The following is a 16,643-nucleotide window of genomic DNA, read 5'->3' as shown; positions in this document are numbered from 1 at the left end:
TTTTGCTGGGGAGCCGAGGGGCCTTGCTGAGGCGCATGCTGCTGACGAGAGCGAGCGCGCTGGGGCTTAGCCTGGGCCGCAGGCTGTCGAGAAGGAGGATTGTACCTACGCTTACCAGAAGAGTAGGGAACAGTCTTCCTTCCCCCAAAAAATCTTCTACCTGTAGAGGTAGAGGCTGAAGGCTGCCGGCGGGAGAACTTGTCGAATGCGGTGTCCCGCTGGTGGAGCTGCTCTACCACCTGTTCGACTTTCTCTCCAAAAATATTATCCGCACGGCAAGGCGAGTCCGCAATCCGCTGCTGGATTCTATTCTCCAGGTCGGAGGCACGCAGCCATGAAAGTCTGCGCATCACCACACCTTGAGCAGCGGCCCTGGACGCAACATCAAAGGTGTCATACACCCCTCTGGCCAGGAATTTTCTGCACGCCTTCAGCTGCCTGACCACCTCCTGAAAAGGCATGGCTTGCTCAGGGGGGAGCGCATCCACCAAGCCCGCCAACTGCCGCACATTGTTCCGCATGTGTATGCTCGTGTAGAGCTGGTAGCACTGAATTTTGGCCACGAGCATAGAAGAATGGTAGGCCTTCCTCCCAAAGGAGTCCAAGGTTCTAGAGTCCTTGCCCGGGGGCGCCGAAGCATGCTCCCTAGAACTCTTGGCCTTCTTTAGGGCCAAATCCACAACTCCAGAGTCGTGAGGCAACTGAGTGCGCATCAGCTCTGGGTCCCCATGGATCCGGTACTGGGACTCAATCTTCTTGGGAATGTGGGGGTTAGTTAATGGCTTGGTCCAGTTCGCCAGCAATGTCTTTTTTAGGACATGATGCGGGGGAAGTCGGAGAATCAAGATGGCGTCAGTAGCGGATGTGTGCTCCCAAAGCTCCTGAGACACATCGTTGTTTTTTTCGAGAGAAGTTCTTTTCCCCGATTTCAATATGGGGAAGAGAAAGGGGAAAACGGCGGTTCCTACCTCCGTGGTTCCGCCGACGACGCCAATCTCCCGACAAACAACTTTGGAGATCTTCGGAATTGGGAGCCATGGTGAACAGATGACTGCTTCGACGGGTTCGGCTGTTTTAGAAGCGGACCGCAGCATTGAAGGAGCGACGTTGAGCCCTCCTTCTTACACCGCTCCTCCACAACCCGGAAGCGAAAGACTTCCTGAGGGGCCACGGCAGTTGGAAACGCTATTTGCAACGCCGTTGGGAGGAGGACCTTCAGGCACTTCAACCCCGGGCAAGGAGATAACAACGCAGGAGCAATTGCTGGTCAATGCCCCTGCTCCCCGAGGTTTCGCCGCCGAGAGTAATGGAGGAATACAGAGACCTTCAGTGGTGACTATGAATTCATTATGGGACGCAATTCAAGGGGTTAATAGTACATTACTCCAGATGAATATTACTATTAATGGTGAAATTAAGGAAATTAAACAGACTAGTGAAAATCTGTCCAAAATTTTCAGGAACAGAAAGAAAAAAGTTTTGAAGATGGAAGCTGAAGTTGGAAAACTTCAAAATCTAACATTTTCCTTAATTAAAGAAAAAGAAATACAAGAAAAGAAACTAGAAAATCTGGAAAACAATGCCCGAAGGAACAATCTAAGGCTAATTAATTTTCCAAAGTCACCCCTTGTTACGGCTATAGATATGCTTAAGAGATATTTTACCCAAATACTGGGAATCTCAATGGAGGGTTATCCCCCTATAACGAGAACCCAGTATATTACGGGTGCTTCTAAAATCCCAAAGGAGCAATTATTAGCTGCCCCAGATTTAAACTTGACAGAATTCCTAGAGAACTCTCTGGAAGTAGTTACAGAGAGAACGACACTTATTGTGACTTTCGCACTGGAAATGGACAGAAACAATATTCTGAGACTTTATTTTCGCCATTTAAATGAAATCTTCTTGGGTCAAAAAATACAAATTTTTCCGGATTTGGCAAGGAGTACGCAAAAAAGAAGAAAAGACTTTTTGATATATAAAACTAGAGTCTTAAAGCTGGGTGCTACATTTCTACATTTTTGCTTAAATTTCCTTGCAAATGTTATATTACCTGTGAATCAGTTAATTACTTATTTTTTACCCCCTCGAAGTTATTAGATTTTATTGTTTCCAAGGAGAGTGCTGGTATACCTGGTGTCTTGCCTCCCTAATCAGAAATGCTGTTTAGTTGGCTGCAGAAATCTGTTTTGACCCTTCCGTTTAAACAATTTAGTTTATATTAGTAATTTTTTGTATAATATTTCCTAGTATCTTGATTCAAACTTATTGAGGACAAATTTGAAATATTATTTTCTATAAGTAATGATAAATGTATATTTCCTTATTTAATTTTCTGATATTGCTGAACTTTATATTTTGATGTAAATGGAAAATTTATAAATAAAGAGTTAAAAAAAAAAAAGGACATGATGCATGGGTACTGTGGACGCTTCCTTAGGTGGAGAAGGATAGTCCAGGAGCTCAAACATTTCAGCCCTGGGCTCGTCCTCCACAACCACCGGGAAGGGGATGGCCTTAGACATCTCCCGGACAAAGGAAGCGAAAGACAGACTCTCGGGAGGAGAAAGCTGTCTTTCAGGAGAGGGAGTGGGATCAGAAGGAAGACCCTCAGACTCCTCGTCAGAGAAATATCTGATGTCTTCCTCTTCTTCCCACGAGGCCTCACCCTCGATGTCAGACACAAGTTCACGAACCTGTGTCTGCAACCGTGCCCGGCTCGACTCCGTGGAACCACGGCCACGGTGGGAGCGTCGAGAGGTAGACTCCCTCGCCCGCACCGGCGAAGCTCCCTCCGCCGACGTAGTCGGGGAGCCTTCCTGGGAGGCGACCGCAGTCGGTACCGCACGCGGCACAGACGCCAGAGACCTCACCCCGGGCGATGGACCAGCCGGCGCCACGCTCGACGGTACCGGTGGCGCAAGCACCCCCGGTACCGGAGGGGTAGGGCGCAACAGCTCTCCCAGGATCTCTGGGAGAACGGCCCGGAGGCTCTCGTTCAGAGCGGCTGCAGAAAAAGGCATGGAGGTCGATGCAGGCGTCGATGTCAGAGTCTGTTCCGGGCGTGGAGGCTGTTCCGGGCTGTCCAGAGTGGAGCGCATCGACACCTCTTGGACAGAGGGTGAGCGGTCCTTTCGGTGCCGATGCCTGCTGGGTGCCGACTCCCTCGGCAACCCAGAGCTCTCGGTGCCGACACGGGAAGGGGACCGGTGTCGATGCTTCTTCGATTTTTTGGAGCGAAGCACGTCACCGGCGCTTCCCGGCACCGACGAGGAGGACGTAGAATCCAACCGTCTCTTCCTCGGGGCCGAGACCGAAGAGGGTCGGTCTCGGGGGGGCTGTACCGCAGGAGCCCTCAGGGTAGGGGGAGACCCACCCGAAGGCTCACCGCCACCAGCAGGGGAATGGACAGCCCTCACCTGCACTCCAGACGAAGCACCACCGTCCGACGACATCAGCAGACGAGGTCCCGGTACCACCGACGTCGATACAGTCGTCCGATGCCTCAGCGCCGATGCAGAGGGTCGATGCCTCGATACACTCGATGCACTGGCGGCCGAGGATGAAGGTCTGGACGCTGAAGACGTCGATGCACTCGATACCCCTGGTGCCGATGCCGACGAAGAGCCCGAGAACAAAATGTTCCACTGGGCTAACCTCGCTACCTGAGTCCGCTTTGTAAAAGGGAACACAGACTACAGGCCTGAGGGCAGTAAGCTCGAAATACGGGAAGGGAAAAACCGAAAAGGGTCTTCCTGAAACACTTTCTCAACTTTCTCAGAAGAAACGAGTCGAAAACGACGCGCGAGGTCAACTTTCCGGGGCACGAACGGCGAAACACAACCGTACCGAGCGCGGACAAAAGAAGACTGGCCGGCACGAGCCGGTTTCGGGCGGGAAGACGGCCGGTGCGCATCGGCGCTCGAGGGCTAGCAAGGCTTTTGCTAGTGAAGATTCCGATTGGAGGGGCTGCCGTGGACGTCACCCATCAGTGAGAACAAGCAGCCTGCTTGTCCTCGGAGAATGTGGGATACAAATGCCATAAATAAATAAATAAATAAAATAAATAATGGTTTTTTTGCCTTTCCTTTTAGGAAATTATCCAGACCTTTTTTTAAACCCTGATAAGCTACTGCTTTTACCATAATCTCTGGCAGTGAATGCCAGAGTTTAATTACATATTAAGTGAAGAAATACATTCTCCAATTTGTTTTAAATTTACCACTTACTAGCTTCATTGTGTGCTCCCTAGTTCTTGTATTTTTGGAAAGAGTAAACAAGCAATTTATGTCTACCTGTTCCACTCCACTCTGAAATTAACAGACATCTTAATGGTCTATAAAATACTATGTTTTAGGGGTGGGGTGAGGGTAGGGGACACAGTTCTTCAGGGCCAGATAAAACCGAGGTACTTAGATAGTAATGGAACAAGGATTTAGAGGTTGGGGGGATCTTTACTCTGGAAATCTACAGCATTTCAATGATTTGTGCCAAGTCTTCCCATTCGTTCTGTCAGTGATTGGTCCTCTATGGCTGGGTTGTCCTGTATTACTTTTATAGACTAATTCCTTCAGGTATTTGGGACTCCTGTATGCAACTAAAGAGATCTGTAGTGGGTTATGTCCTTGGGGCTGAAAGGGTTGGAACTAGTCCATTCCAGTTGCACAAGATTCCTAATACATGTGTTGAGAGGGATTGTCTATGTGGACTCAGTATCCGCAAATTATTGAAAACACATCTTTTTGAGAAAATTTACGGAAAGAACCAAAACACATAAATCCACACTCACTGTTCAGTAATACATCAACACATCCACTATGAATTTTCTATCCTGAAACCTCACCACACAAATACCTCTACTCACACAAAAAAAAAAAAAAAAAAAAATGTATATCATATGTTTTCTGTCATGATATATTGCCCCTTGGCTCCTCGTTGTTTCCTTCCAATGTTTCAACGTTCTTTTTCCATTGATATATTCCTTAACGTTACTTTGATTTTGTCTCGTATAACTCTTCACAATGTAATCCATACCGAATTGTAACAAAATGTATTTCCATCATTCATAATGTATTGTAAGCCACACTGAGCCCGCAAAAGGTGGGAAAATGTGGGATACAAATGCAATAAATAATAATAAACTCCAGGCTGCTATGCCTGGCCCTGTTAATGACTTGTGAAGTTTCCCTAAGCAGGCCAAGGTGATGAGCCTCAGACCTTTCACACACAGTCATGCTACCTTTGTGATTTCAAAAACATCCAGGAGTAACATCCAGAAGTATGAAAACCATACTACAAAAATCACTTTGAAATTAAGTAAAAAAAAAAAAAGCAATATATCAAAGCAATAAACCAAATTAAATTAAATCAGTAAACCAACACCTGAATCTCAAAGAGGGAGCGGTTACAACAGTGATAACTATTCACTGGTTGTGTTTGCTCTGAAAAAATGTATCTCACTTTAGAATTTATGTTTGTTTTAGTCAAGGATCAAACCTAAAATGCAGCTCATCCAGCCCTGGCCACATACATGACTGAGCCATTCAGTGACCTGAGCACCCATGTGGTGGGAGAAGGGGGTGTGTGTGTCCAGGCTAGGAAAGTTATGGATCTTTTGCCAGTAACCCCCCTCCCCCCCCCCCCCTCAATGGGCCACGCTAAAAACGGTGCAGTGTTTTGACAGGGCATTATTTAAGGCTAGTAATAGAAATGGGTTTGAAGAAGGTCCAGTGAGAATTATTACCTAGGCAGACTCAGGAATCGCAACAGAGAATGGATGAGACTGGGATCATTGAAGTACTTCCAAGTGACCCAGGTTGGACACTGTCAAACAGGATGTCAGGTTTAATGGATCAATGGTCCCATCCTGTGTGGTTTCTCTTATGAACTTTAGCCCACTCTGAGGGCCAGATGAACATGTTTCTTTTGGGACCTTAGACCTCTTGTTTTTTTCCCCATCTTTTCAGGTCAGTTATCGCAGAGGATCAAGAATGAGGATGGACTCCAGAAAGAAATTGAGCCAGAACTACCAGACGTGTACCAGAAAGAAGGTACCTGCAAAACAGGGAGTTGGTCATTTCACAGAGTGGCTGGGTAGGAAGTCTTTGCCAAGCATGAGCTGCCCAAGGTAGCTCCAGGCTTCAGTGCATGGGTCAGTCTGAATCTGTTTTTTTCTTCAAAAGAGGTAACAAAATGGGAAAGCCAAGAAGCACCGGGCATCAGTTCAACTTGGTTTTACTCCACTGGCATCCCCGGACACAGAATTCAATTTTTATTTTCAGCATTGGCTTGCAGCTTATTGGTGGCTGTACTGGGAGTAGGCAATTGTGGCGAAACAGTGAATTCTGTGCCTGTGAACTGCGTAACCCTAGTAGCGCTTTAGAATGTCAAGTAGTAGTAGTAGTAGTATTTTTACTGATAACAAGTATTTTTCCCTAATTGGCCAGCAGATGGCATTTGTTTTCAGTTTTAAAGCTGTTGCAGAAAAGATTTATTTTATTTTTTTCAATTTAGCCTTGTGAAAAGGGAACTTGCAGTACCATTAGCCAGATACATTCAAAGTCAGTGCTCTGGACTCTGACTGGTCCTGGAGTTCAAATCTAGCCAGGAGGTACTGTGAGTGGGTCTGTGAGTGCTTTCTAGGAACTGTGGGACTCCTGGGAGTTGGCTCCAGTGTCTTAGAAATCACCGGGGAATAACTTGTGGGTGGGAGACTCGCCCAGAGGCAAGTGGACCTAGTGCTGTGGTGGCTAGTATAGAGCACATGCCCAGATACAGATGGGCCTGAGCAGTGCTGGGGACAGACCCTCCACGTGGCTGCAGGGAGCCCCAGGTAGGTGCTAGGCATTCCATGACAGTGACCTTCTCTCATATATCCATGTTAAAGAAAATGAGGCAGTGTAGACCTCCTCACGGCAGTGCATGCACCATGGCCTTGGACCTGCACATTTTAAATGGGGATGGCGGTCTTGTAGCCGTGGCACTGATGAAGATGAGAGGGCAGAATGTAAATGTGCATCGTAAAACCAGGAATTGTGTATATTTTAAATGTTTTGTTTCTTGTTTCTGCAGCTGATGTGCCCTTCATTCTCAGGAGGAATCGAAGCCCTTCATCTTCAAGAGGAATTGGTGCTCATGCCAGAGGCAGAAGAGTCGAGTCCAGGTGTTCGGGTAGACATCTTGTGGTTTGGTGATTCCTCAAGGGACAACCTGATTAATTTCCCTCCTGGCCAACCCACAGAAAACAACATAGACAACATTTGTGAGCTAAGCAGGGAGAAAACTAACTATGGGCCGCACAACCTGCCACAGACGGGATATGGCCATCTCAGTCGCCAGGGGGATGCTATAAAACCAGCTGGAGAACGGCTTCACTGCCTGCTGCCTCCAGAGCCAGAGACTGGGCTGTGCTCAGAACCTGGTGAGTGTTCTACTGCTGTATCACTTGTCACGAGAGCAGGGGCAGGGCAAAGGGTATCTGACATCCTAGGCGAAACTTCATCCATGCCCCCACACACACAAAGGGATGGCTCAAGACCTTTTTTTCTCCGTGTCCAGCATTTCCCATTCCCCTTCCTTACACCACCTCATTTGTCTAGCATCTACCCTCCCTTACTTACCTTGCATCTCCCAATTCCCTCACCCCCTCCCTCAAGATTTTCAGCTTCCCTTCCCTCCAGGGGCGTAGCCAGCAGCAGATTTTGAGTGGGCCTAGGCAAGAAGTAGGTGGGCACCAAGTGTTCTCCCCCTCCCACCAAAAAAGATCTCAGCTGGTGGGAAAATGCTTCTCTCCACCTTGGCAGTCTGCAGCAGGCATGTGCTGAAAACTGAGCATGCACAGTTGCCAGTATCATGGAGTAGCATTTTCATTACCATCAGGGAGAAGTCTTCAGCTGGTGGAGCTTGGGATCCCCACCAGCTATCGCTAAACATATGCTACTGGTGGGTGGGCCTGAGCCCTAAGTGGGTGGGCCCTAGCCCACCCAGGCCCACCTGTGGCTACGCCACTGCTTCCTCCCCTTTTTGGGGTAGCACCAGCATGGCAGTGTGTGGAGAAGACTCACTGCATCCAGTGTGGGGCCTTCAGCATCCGCGCTGGGTCAAGGCCTGCTGGGACCTGCCCCTTCCGAAACAAGAAGTTCAGAGGGGGTGGGACCCGTGTGCTTTGACATGTGCAGATGCTCAAGCCCTGCACTGGGTGTAATGAGTTTCCATAGATACTGACTGCCACACTGGTGCTAGTAGCACAGGGGCAGAACTGGGATAGAGTGTACTGCTGAGAAATGTGCTTCAGTCTTCTCTCTTCCCACCCCCAGATCTCAACCTGCCCTTCCTGTCCATTCAGCCCCTCTGTGATACAGAATCTGTCTCCAGTCTCTGCTGTCTTACTCTCCCTTTTCCAGACACAGGCTTTTCCCCTTTAGTTTTCTCAAGTCCCACTGCCTCTCACTCCCTCTGTGTCTCCAGTAAGTAAAGTCACAAATGTTTTTTAATCAGGTTATGATGTTTTATTTCTGGATATGTTGTGGCATGAGCACTCTTGCTTTTATTGTTTCAGTGGAAAGATGTCCTGTATAATTTCTGTCAGGAGGAATTCTCCATTAAGACCCGCCCGTACCATTGCTGCAGGAGAGTGATTCTACCATGTACACCTGCTTTGAGAGGCAGGCACCATATCCCAACTATGATGCACCTGTTCCCCCTGCTTTCTCTGATGAGGCAATGACAAATTTTCATTCTTACGTCATGCCAAGAACCCAGCTCCCTGCCCTACCGATGGTACCTCAGGCTCCTCTGAGTGCCAAAGCAAGAACTCTAATGAGGCATTGGCAAAGAAGATGAAGGAACTCTTCCCACCTGGAGAACCGAACGCTGACTCCATTGAGACATCTGCAGACTGAGGAAGTTCCGGTCCAATTACCTAAAGAATGCGGTTCCTCGGAGTTACTTGGCCAACAGCAACGCCAGGCCAAGGCCATCAACCAGCTGGAAGCCCAGTTTAAAAAATGCTGCAAGAATGAGGATGTTTCCTGCGCCCACGTGCAGTGAGTATAGGAAAGAGTGCGAGGTTGGAGAGGGAGAATGCACAGGGTGCAACAATGTGGATGGGGAAAGAGAGGGGTCATGGTGTTTGGAGTAGGGGAGAGGGAGAGAGCATGGGGTACAGTGAGTGCCAAGCGCAGGAGAACGGGTGAGATTGTACAAGCTGATCACACATGGTGATCTCTGGGTTGGTCACGAGTGTAGGAATTCCTCTGGTTCAGTTCTTGCTCATTCTCTCTCTCCTCCTCATTTTTCTTTGCAGTGGGAGAAGGTTCTCGGAGAGTTCTGTTGGATGATGAGATTTCAGTGAAGACGAGACACCATGAGTGTTTGCAAGGAGCAAAGCCGCACTGCCATGTACAGCTGCTTCTCCAGCAAAGCTCCCCACCCCCAACTACGACTGGGAGATCCAGACACTGAGCCTGAGCGAGCTGAGTCAGCCAGTCCTGCAGCTGCTGTGTGGAGAAATGAAGCTCCTCAGCAAACAGTGAGTACCCTTGTTGTGACTGTGTTGACAAGACATTTCTGACAACTCAATCCCAGTTCCCCCACCAGAAAATCAACATTCAGTAGAATCAGATAGTTTGAAGTTCTTGAAAGGTACACAGATAAGCACCTTCTGTCATCAGCTGTAGAAACTGGACCTTCTGCAGGGCTCTCATGATGTGTATTTATTTATTAGGATTTATTTACCACCTTTTGAAGGAATTCACTCAAGGCGGTGGACAGTAAGAATACTCAAACATAAGCACTAGACAATTACAGCAGTAAAATATTCAAATAACAAAACAAAGTATGGCATAGTTACTACTTACAATGTCCAACCATACGTAGTAGAACATTTTAATTTACAGTGTAGGTATAAGCAAAGATGGAACTTATAGATAGGTAATAGAGTAAGAGGATTTAGAAATAAGGTGACTAATTTAAAGAGAGGTGCCACAAGAGGTCAGAGAGATGATTAAATGTTTTTCTCAGCTAGGGTAGAGTGGATAAACATGTCCTGCTGCAGCATGTGTGGTCCGTGTCTCTCCTTGGGTGTTTTGTGTGTGTATGAGACTAACAAGTTAGCTACTCTGTCCATTAAAGGCCTGGTTGAAGAGCCAAGCTTTCACCTGCTTCTTGGGATACAGATAATCTTGGGTTAAGCGGAGCCTTTCAGTACTCCTACTACTATTTATCATTTCTAAAGCGCTACTAGACGTACGCAGCGCTGTACACTTGAACATGAAAAGACAGTCCTTGCTCGACAGAGCTTACAATCTAAATAGGGGAGTGCATTCCACAGTGTGGGGGCTACTCTGGAGAAGGCTCGCTTTCGGGTATCATATTGTGTAATGTCTTTTGTAGAGGGTGTGGTTAGAGATACCCCTTAGGAGGACCTAGACAGTACAAAACAAATGAGACCATAATACACAACACTGAAGAACATTCATGTAACAGATATTTTATTTGTTTTTTGCTGACAGTGTGAGTATCATGAAACACCTAAAAACTGCACGTAGGAACATTCAGATAACACAGATATGATGCTGACGCTGGTCATACAATACAAGAAACATCTTTAAAGATAGGCCAAGGGGCCAATGCTGTTGAGATATATAGTTGGGGACAAGATGGGCGGTACAAAGTCAATTGGGATAAATAGATGGGAGGCGAAACTGAAAGCAAATTCTTTATACAGTTGTGTCCCCCGTGAGTTTCAAACCCATATCCATTGTTAAATACTGAAGAACCATCTAAAATCGAAGCTGTGAATTAAACATAAAACCTGGCATGTAGCCTGCCCGAGCCCAGGAGCTCAGAAACTCTGGAGATATGAACCCGAGAAGTGGAGCTTTTCTCAAGATGGAGGTTGAGACACCTCCAGGGCCCCCCTCCCCTCCAAGGAGTTAAATGTTTTTTTTCCCGTGCTGTAGCTCAATTTCCAAAAGGAAGTGACACTGACAGAGGTTTAAAATGTAAAGATTTTCCTTCCCAGCAGTGGATAGCTACAGGTGGGCACAGGTCCACCCAGTGGCAGCACCACACTGCTTTCTCCCCTCTTTTCTCCACGGCATCCCAGTATCAGCCCTTGTGGCTGTGAGCCTCGTCCCTCCCTGATGTACCTTACAGGCGTCCCTGGCGCCTGCAATGATTCATTTTTGCTGCTTGCACCGTCCCCACAGGCGCATCCCACACTCGCTGACATCATTGCCCGTTTTCTGCCTGGTGAGACATAGCAGATGGAAGTCTGGGGGACTGGCACAAACAGCAAAATGAATCACTGCAGGTGCCGCGTTCACTTGTAAGGTACATCGGGGAGGGACGGGGTTGGGAGACAGGAGGGCAGAGGCTGGGATGTCATGGAGGAGACAGCAGATGGGGGGGGAAGGTGAAAAATTCAGTAATTTTTAAAAGATATTTCTGGGAAGATAGAGGGGGGGTCGATCGTAGAAGGGTCCATCCAAAATACTGGTTTTGTCTACTCCACTGCTTCCCAGCTGCTGTTACTGGGGGGTATTACTACTACTACTACTACTATTAAACATTCTATAGCGCTACTAGACTTACGCAGCAGCGCTGTACAATTAACATGAAAAGACAGTCCCTGCTCAACAGAGCTTACAATCTAAATTGGACAGACGAACAGACAGCTAGGGGTGGGGAAATTGCAGTGGTAGGGGTGATAAGTGAGGGTGTGAGTAAGAGAGTCATGGTTAGGAGTCGAAAGCAGTAGCAAAGAGGGTGGCTTTAAGCCTAGACTTGAAGACAGCCAGAGACTGAGCCTGACGTACTGGCTAAGGGAGTCTATTCCAGGCTTAGGGAGCAGCGAGATAGAAGGACCGGAGCCGGAAGTTAGCAGTGGAGAGAAGGGGGACTCAGGAGACATTTACCCAGTGAACGGAGTTCACGGGGAGGAGTGTAGGGAGAGATGAGGAGCGGAAAGGTACTGAGGAGCTGCGGAGTGGATGCACTTGTAGGTCAAAAAGAGAAGTTTGAACCGTATGCGGAAGCGGATAGGGAGCCAGTGAAGTATTAGGCACTGAATGTCAATATACAGAATCTCCTTTCCTCTTCTATTGCTTTTGAGGCCGCTTCTATTTAATAAATAAGGGAGGGCTGAGGAAGCCAAGAATCCAGGAACAATTTAAGGTACAGTGCCAGTGCAAGGGAAAGATTAGGTACCTAAGTGAATCTTCAGCTTTGTGCCCTGCCAGTGGAGCAGCCAGAGCTCAATTTCTGGGTGAGACTGGATGGACACAGCCCTGCATTTCCCCTCTGACTGCTACACTGTCCCCCCCCCCCACCCCCACCCCCCCAAAGTGGTATAAAAGTACCTTGGCTTTCAAGGATCCGAAAACTTCACCAGCTGAGGAATCTTCTCCAGAGCCCACCCCCACCCCCGAACTATCTCAAACCAGGCAGTATGCTTCCATCTGCTAATGCCAGAGTCTCCTGTGTATCCTTAGTTACATAAGTACATAAGTAGTGCCATACTGGGAAAGACCAAAGGTCCATCTAGCCCAGCATCCTGTCACCGACAGTGGCCAATCCAGGTCGAGGGCACCTGGCACGCTCCCCAAACGTAAAAACATTCCACACAAGTTATACCTAAAAATGCGGAATTTTTCCAAGTCCATTTAATAGCGGTCTATGGACTTGTCCTTTAGGAATCTATCTAACCCCTTTTTAAACTCCGTCAAGCTAACCGCCCGTACCACGTTCTCCGGCAACGAATCAGAGTCTAATTACACGTTGGGTGAAGAAAATTTTCCTCCGATTCGTTTTAAATTTACCACACTGTAGCTTCAACTCATGCCCTCTAGTCCTAGTATTTTGGATAGCGTGAACAGTCGCTTCACATCCACCCGATCCATTCCACTCATTATTTATACACTTCTATCATATCTCCCCTCAGCCGTCTCTTCTCCAAGCTGAAAAGCCCTAGCCTTCTCAGCCTCTCTTCATAGGAAAGTCGTCCCATCCCCACTATCATTTTCGTCGCCCTTCGCTGTACCTTTTCCAATTCTACTATATCTTTTTTGAGATACGGAGACAGTACTGAACACAATACTCCAGGTGCGGTCGCACCATGAGCGATACAACGGCATTATAACATCCGCACACCTGGACTCCATACCCTTCCTAATAACACCCAACATTCTATGAAATGAGCATGCGTGGGCACCATCAGTGTCGGTGGCTGGAGGTGTGCTGCTGACTACCTGAGACAGTTCGGGGGAGGGGGAGCTCCACAGAGGATGCTTCAGTTGGCGGGGGCTTTGAGATCCTGCCAGCTACACTGACCATGTGTGCTGCACTGGGTGGGCCCCTGCCCACCAGACCAACCTGTGGGTACGCAGGGTGCCCCGTCCATTAGGTATTCAGACCCTAAGTGCTCCCCAACCTGAGCTTTTGATAATTAAACTCAGCAATGATAATAGCCCCTCCCAGAGCAGCCTTGTAATACACAGAGTACTTGAGATATGATACTTAGATAATGAGAGCTAAGCAAAAAAGAGAGCGGCTGGGAATTTTGGAAATTACTTGAGCGTGCTGTTCACTGTCGCTGCCTTGATTTTCTTCTCCTCACATGCTATTCTTGACCCACTACAATCTGGTTTTCGCCCTCTCCACTCAACCGAAACTGCGCTTACTAAAGTCTCCAATGGCCTATTACTGGCTAAATCCAGAGTCAATATTCCATCCTCATTCTTCTTGATCTTTCCGCTGCTTTTGACACTGTCGATCACAGCATACTTCTCAATACCCTGTCCTCACTTGGATTCCAGGGTTCTGTCCTTTCCTGGTTCTCTTCCTACCTCTCCCTCCGCACCTTTAGTATTCACTCTGGTGGATCCTATTCTACTTCTATCCCTCTGCCTGTCGGCATACCTCAGGGTTCTGTTCTTGGTCCCCTCCTCTTTTCTATCTACACTTCTTCCCTTGGTTCATTAATCTCATCCCATGGCTTTTCCTACCATCTCTATGCTGATGACTCCCAAATCTACCTTTCTACCCCTGATATCTCACCTTGCATCAAAACCAAAGTTTCAGCGTGCTTGTCTGACATTGCTGTCTGGATGTCCTCAACGCCACCTGAAATTAAATAGGACCAAAACCAAGCTTCTCATTCCCCCCCCCCCCCCCCCAAACCCCACCTCCCCGCTCCCCCCCATTTTCTATTTCTGTTGATGGCTCTCTCATTCTCCCTGTCTCCTCAGCTCAAAACCTTGGGGTTATCTTTGACTCTTCTCTCTCCTTCTCTGCTCATATCCAGCAGATCATCAAGACCTGTTGTTTCTTTCTTGCAACATCCGTAAAATCCACCCTTTTCTTCTGAGCACTCTACCAAAACTCTCATCCACACCCTTGTCACCCTCTCGTTTTGGACTACTGCAATCTGCTTCTTGCTGGCCTCCCACTTAGTCACCTCTCCCCTCTCCATCGGTTCAAAACTCTGCTGCCCGTCTCGTCTTCCGCCAGGGTCGCTTTACTCATACTACCCCTCTCCTCAAGTCGCTTCACTGGCTCCCTATCCGTTTTCGTATCCTGTTCAAACTTCTTCTACTAACCTATAAATGTACTCACTCTGCTGCTCCCCAGTATCTCTCCACACTCGTCCTTCCCTACACCCCTTCCTGTGCACTCCGTTCCCTGGATAAATCCTTCTTATCTGTTCCCTTCTCCGCTACTGCCAACTCCAGACTTCGCTCCTTCTGTCTTGCTGAAACCTACGCCTGGAATAGACTTCCTGAGCCCCTACGTCTTGCCCCATCCTTGACCATCTTTAAATCTAGACTGAAAGCCCACCTCTTTAACATTGCTTTTGACTCGTAACCACTTGTATCCACTCGCCTCCACTACCCTCCTCTCCTCTTTCTCTACACATTAATTGATTTGTTTGCTTTATTTTTTGTCTACTAGATTGTAAGTTCTTTGAGCAGGGACTGTCTTTCTTCTATGTTTGTGCAGCGCTGCGTACGCTTTGTAGCGCTATAGAAATGCTAAATAATAGTAATAGTAGTAGTAAACTAGGGCCTAATCGGCTTTTTCAGATGGGTGCTGAGTTCTGTCCTTGTGTCATGGTGAGCCCACCCCCCTACCAAAATCTACTGATCAGATGTTGCATGAGGTCTGATGGCAGCTTTGTTTTATTCTCATTGCATCACTGACAGTTGGGTTTTGTTTTTTTTTTTTATTTCTTCACTGTAAGATCTCTGAAGATGACTGAGTTATTTTTAAGGCCACACTGGCTCTAGAAGATGTGACTGCCTGTTTTAACTCTTCACTTGTTTCTCAGGAAACAGATCCCTTTGCTGGTGAAGGACATCACAGAGACCTGCTGCCAGCTCTCCTTCGAAGACAGAGTGGGCTGTGCAGAGCAGAAAGTGAGTGATGTTGCTGCTACTTTTAATTTTCTGATGAGCCAAAAGCCACTGTAAAAAAAATTAAATGATTCCACCCCTGGATAGGAATAAACCTCTACTGAAGACAGACAAAAAAATATAATGCCCTTTTCCCCAGTTGATGTGGGCCAGTGACGACATCCTTGTGACTAGGTGACATCACAGTTTTTTTTTGTCAGCCGTTCAGATGAAAGGGTTCAGTGGTGGTCTAGCTATTTGAAATTCTCATCACAAATCTCTTGTATGTGTTTTGACATCTATGCAGAAGGAAGAGTTCATTGAAACCTTGTGCACCTCTAAGAGAAGTTCCTGGAAGGACAACCTGAAGTGTTGTGAGCAGGAAGATCGTGTCTCCTGCTTCAGCAGGAACTACCTTGACAAGGTCTCCATAGCTTGCTGCCAGCACAGACATGGAGAACAACAAGCAGAACCCCCAATGGGAGTATAGGGGGGTCCTCCATGAACAGCGCTTCACCAGCAGACTTGTCTAAGCTTTTTGTGTATGGGAGGCTTGAGGACTAAGTGTGCAAGGTGCCTTTCAGAGAGGAACAACTTGGTTACCACTCTTTGGCTGGCAAAAAAAAAGTGACCATCACATAATGGGGATACATTACCTAATGCACCCCAATCCCCTATGCTTAGGAACCTGTTTGGTATCACCAGAGGTAGCCAACTGTCCCTTGCTGTCTCCTAGTGAATGTGGCCACTGAGATCCTTTCCTCAGCCCCTTTCTGCTGTGTCCTGCTATCTGCATCTAGCCAGCCCAAATCTTAGGCTCACTCAGATGGCTTTTGTCTTGGTTCTGCCCTCCACAGCATGCAGAGCCTCAGAAAAGAAACTACATCTCCCTACATGCAACTGGGGTAAAGCCAGGACTGGCCTCGCCTGTCCCAGATGCCAGAGAGCTCCTTCTGGAGAAAGGATACACACAGGTTGAGATCAAGGAAAATATTCTGGGTGCAAAATGTCAGATGGAATTCTTCTTTGTAGAAAAATCTGGCTTGATGGGATTGTTCCCCGAAGCTAGGTGTCAGGCTGCCAGCATTGCCCTAGAGGTGTTAATGATTTTTCCTATAATTATAAGCTGTTATCCACTTCTCCGTTTTGATGCATTACTTGTCTGCTGCATTTTGGGGGAGAGAGGGTGTAACTACCTTTGCTTACAAACCGAGGAGGAGTTGGGAATTGATGAGAAGCTAAAACCCAACC

At 47.6% G+C, this 16,643-nt stretch overlaps 1 pseudogene; it reads left to right on the top strand.

Annotated features, from left to right (window-relative positions):
* The window catches only part of LOC115458129, a 28,393-nt pseudogene extending 12,422 nt beyond the window's left edge, over window positions 1-15,971 (top strand).
* The last annotated feature ends 672 nt before the right edge of the window (window positions 15,972-16,643 follow it).

This window comes from Microcaecilia unicolor, chromosome 14 (assembly GCF_901765095.1).
Source record: "Microcaecilia unicolor chromosome 14, aMicUni1.1, whole genome shotgun sequence".
Lineage (NCBI taxonomy): Eukaryota > Metazoa > Chordata > Amphibia > Gymnophiona > Siphonopidae > Microcaecilia > Microcaecilia unicolor.
Note: the sequence above shows the minus strand (reverse complement) of the source record. Positions and strands in the feature narration are given on the sequence as shown.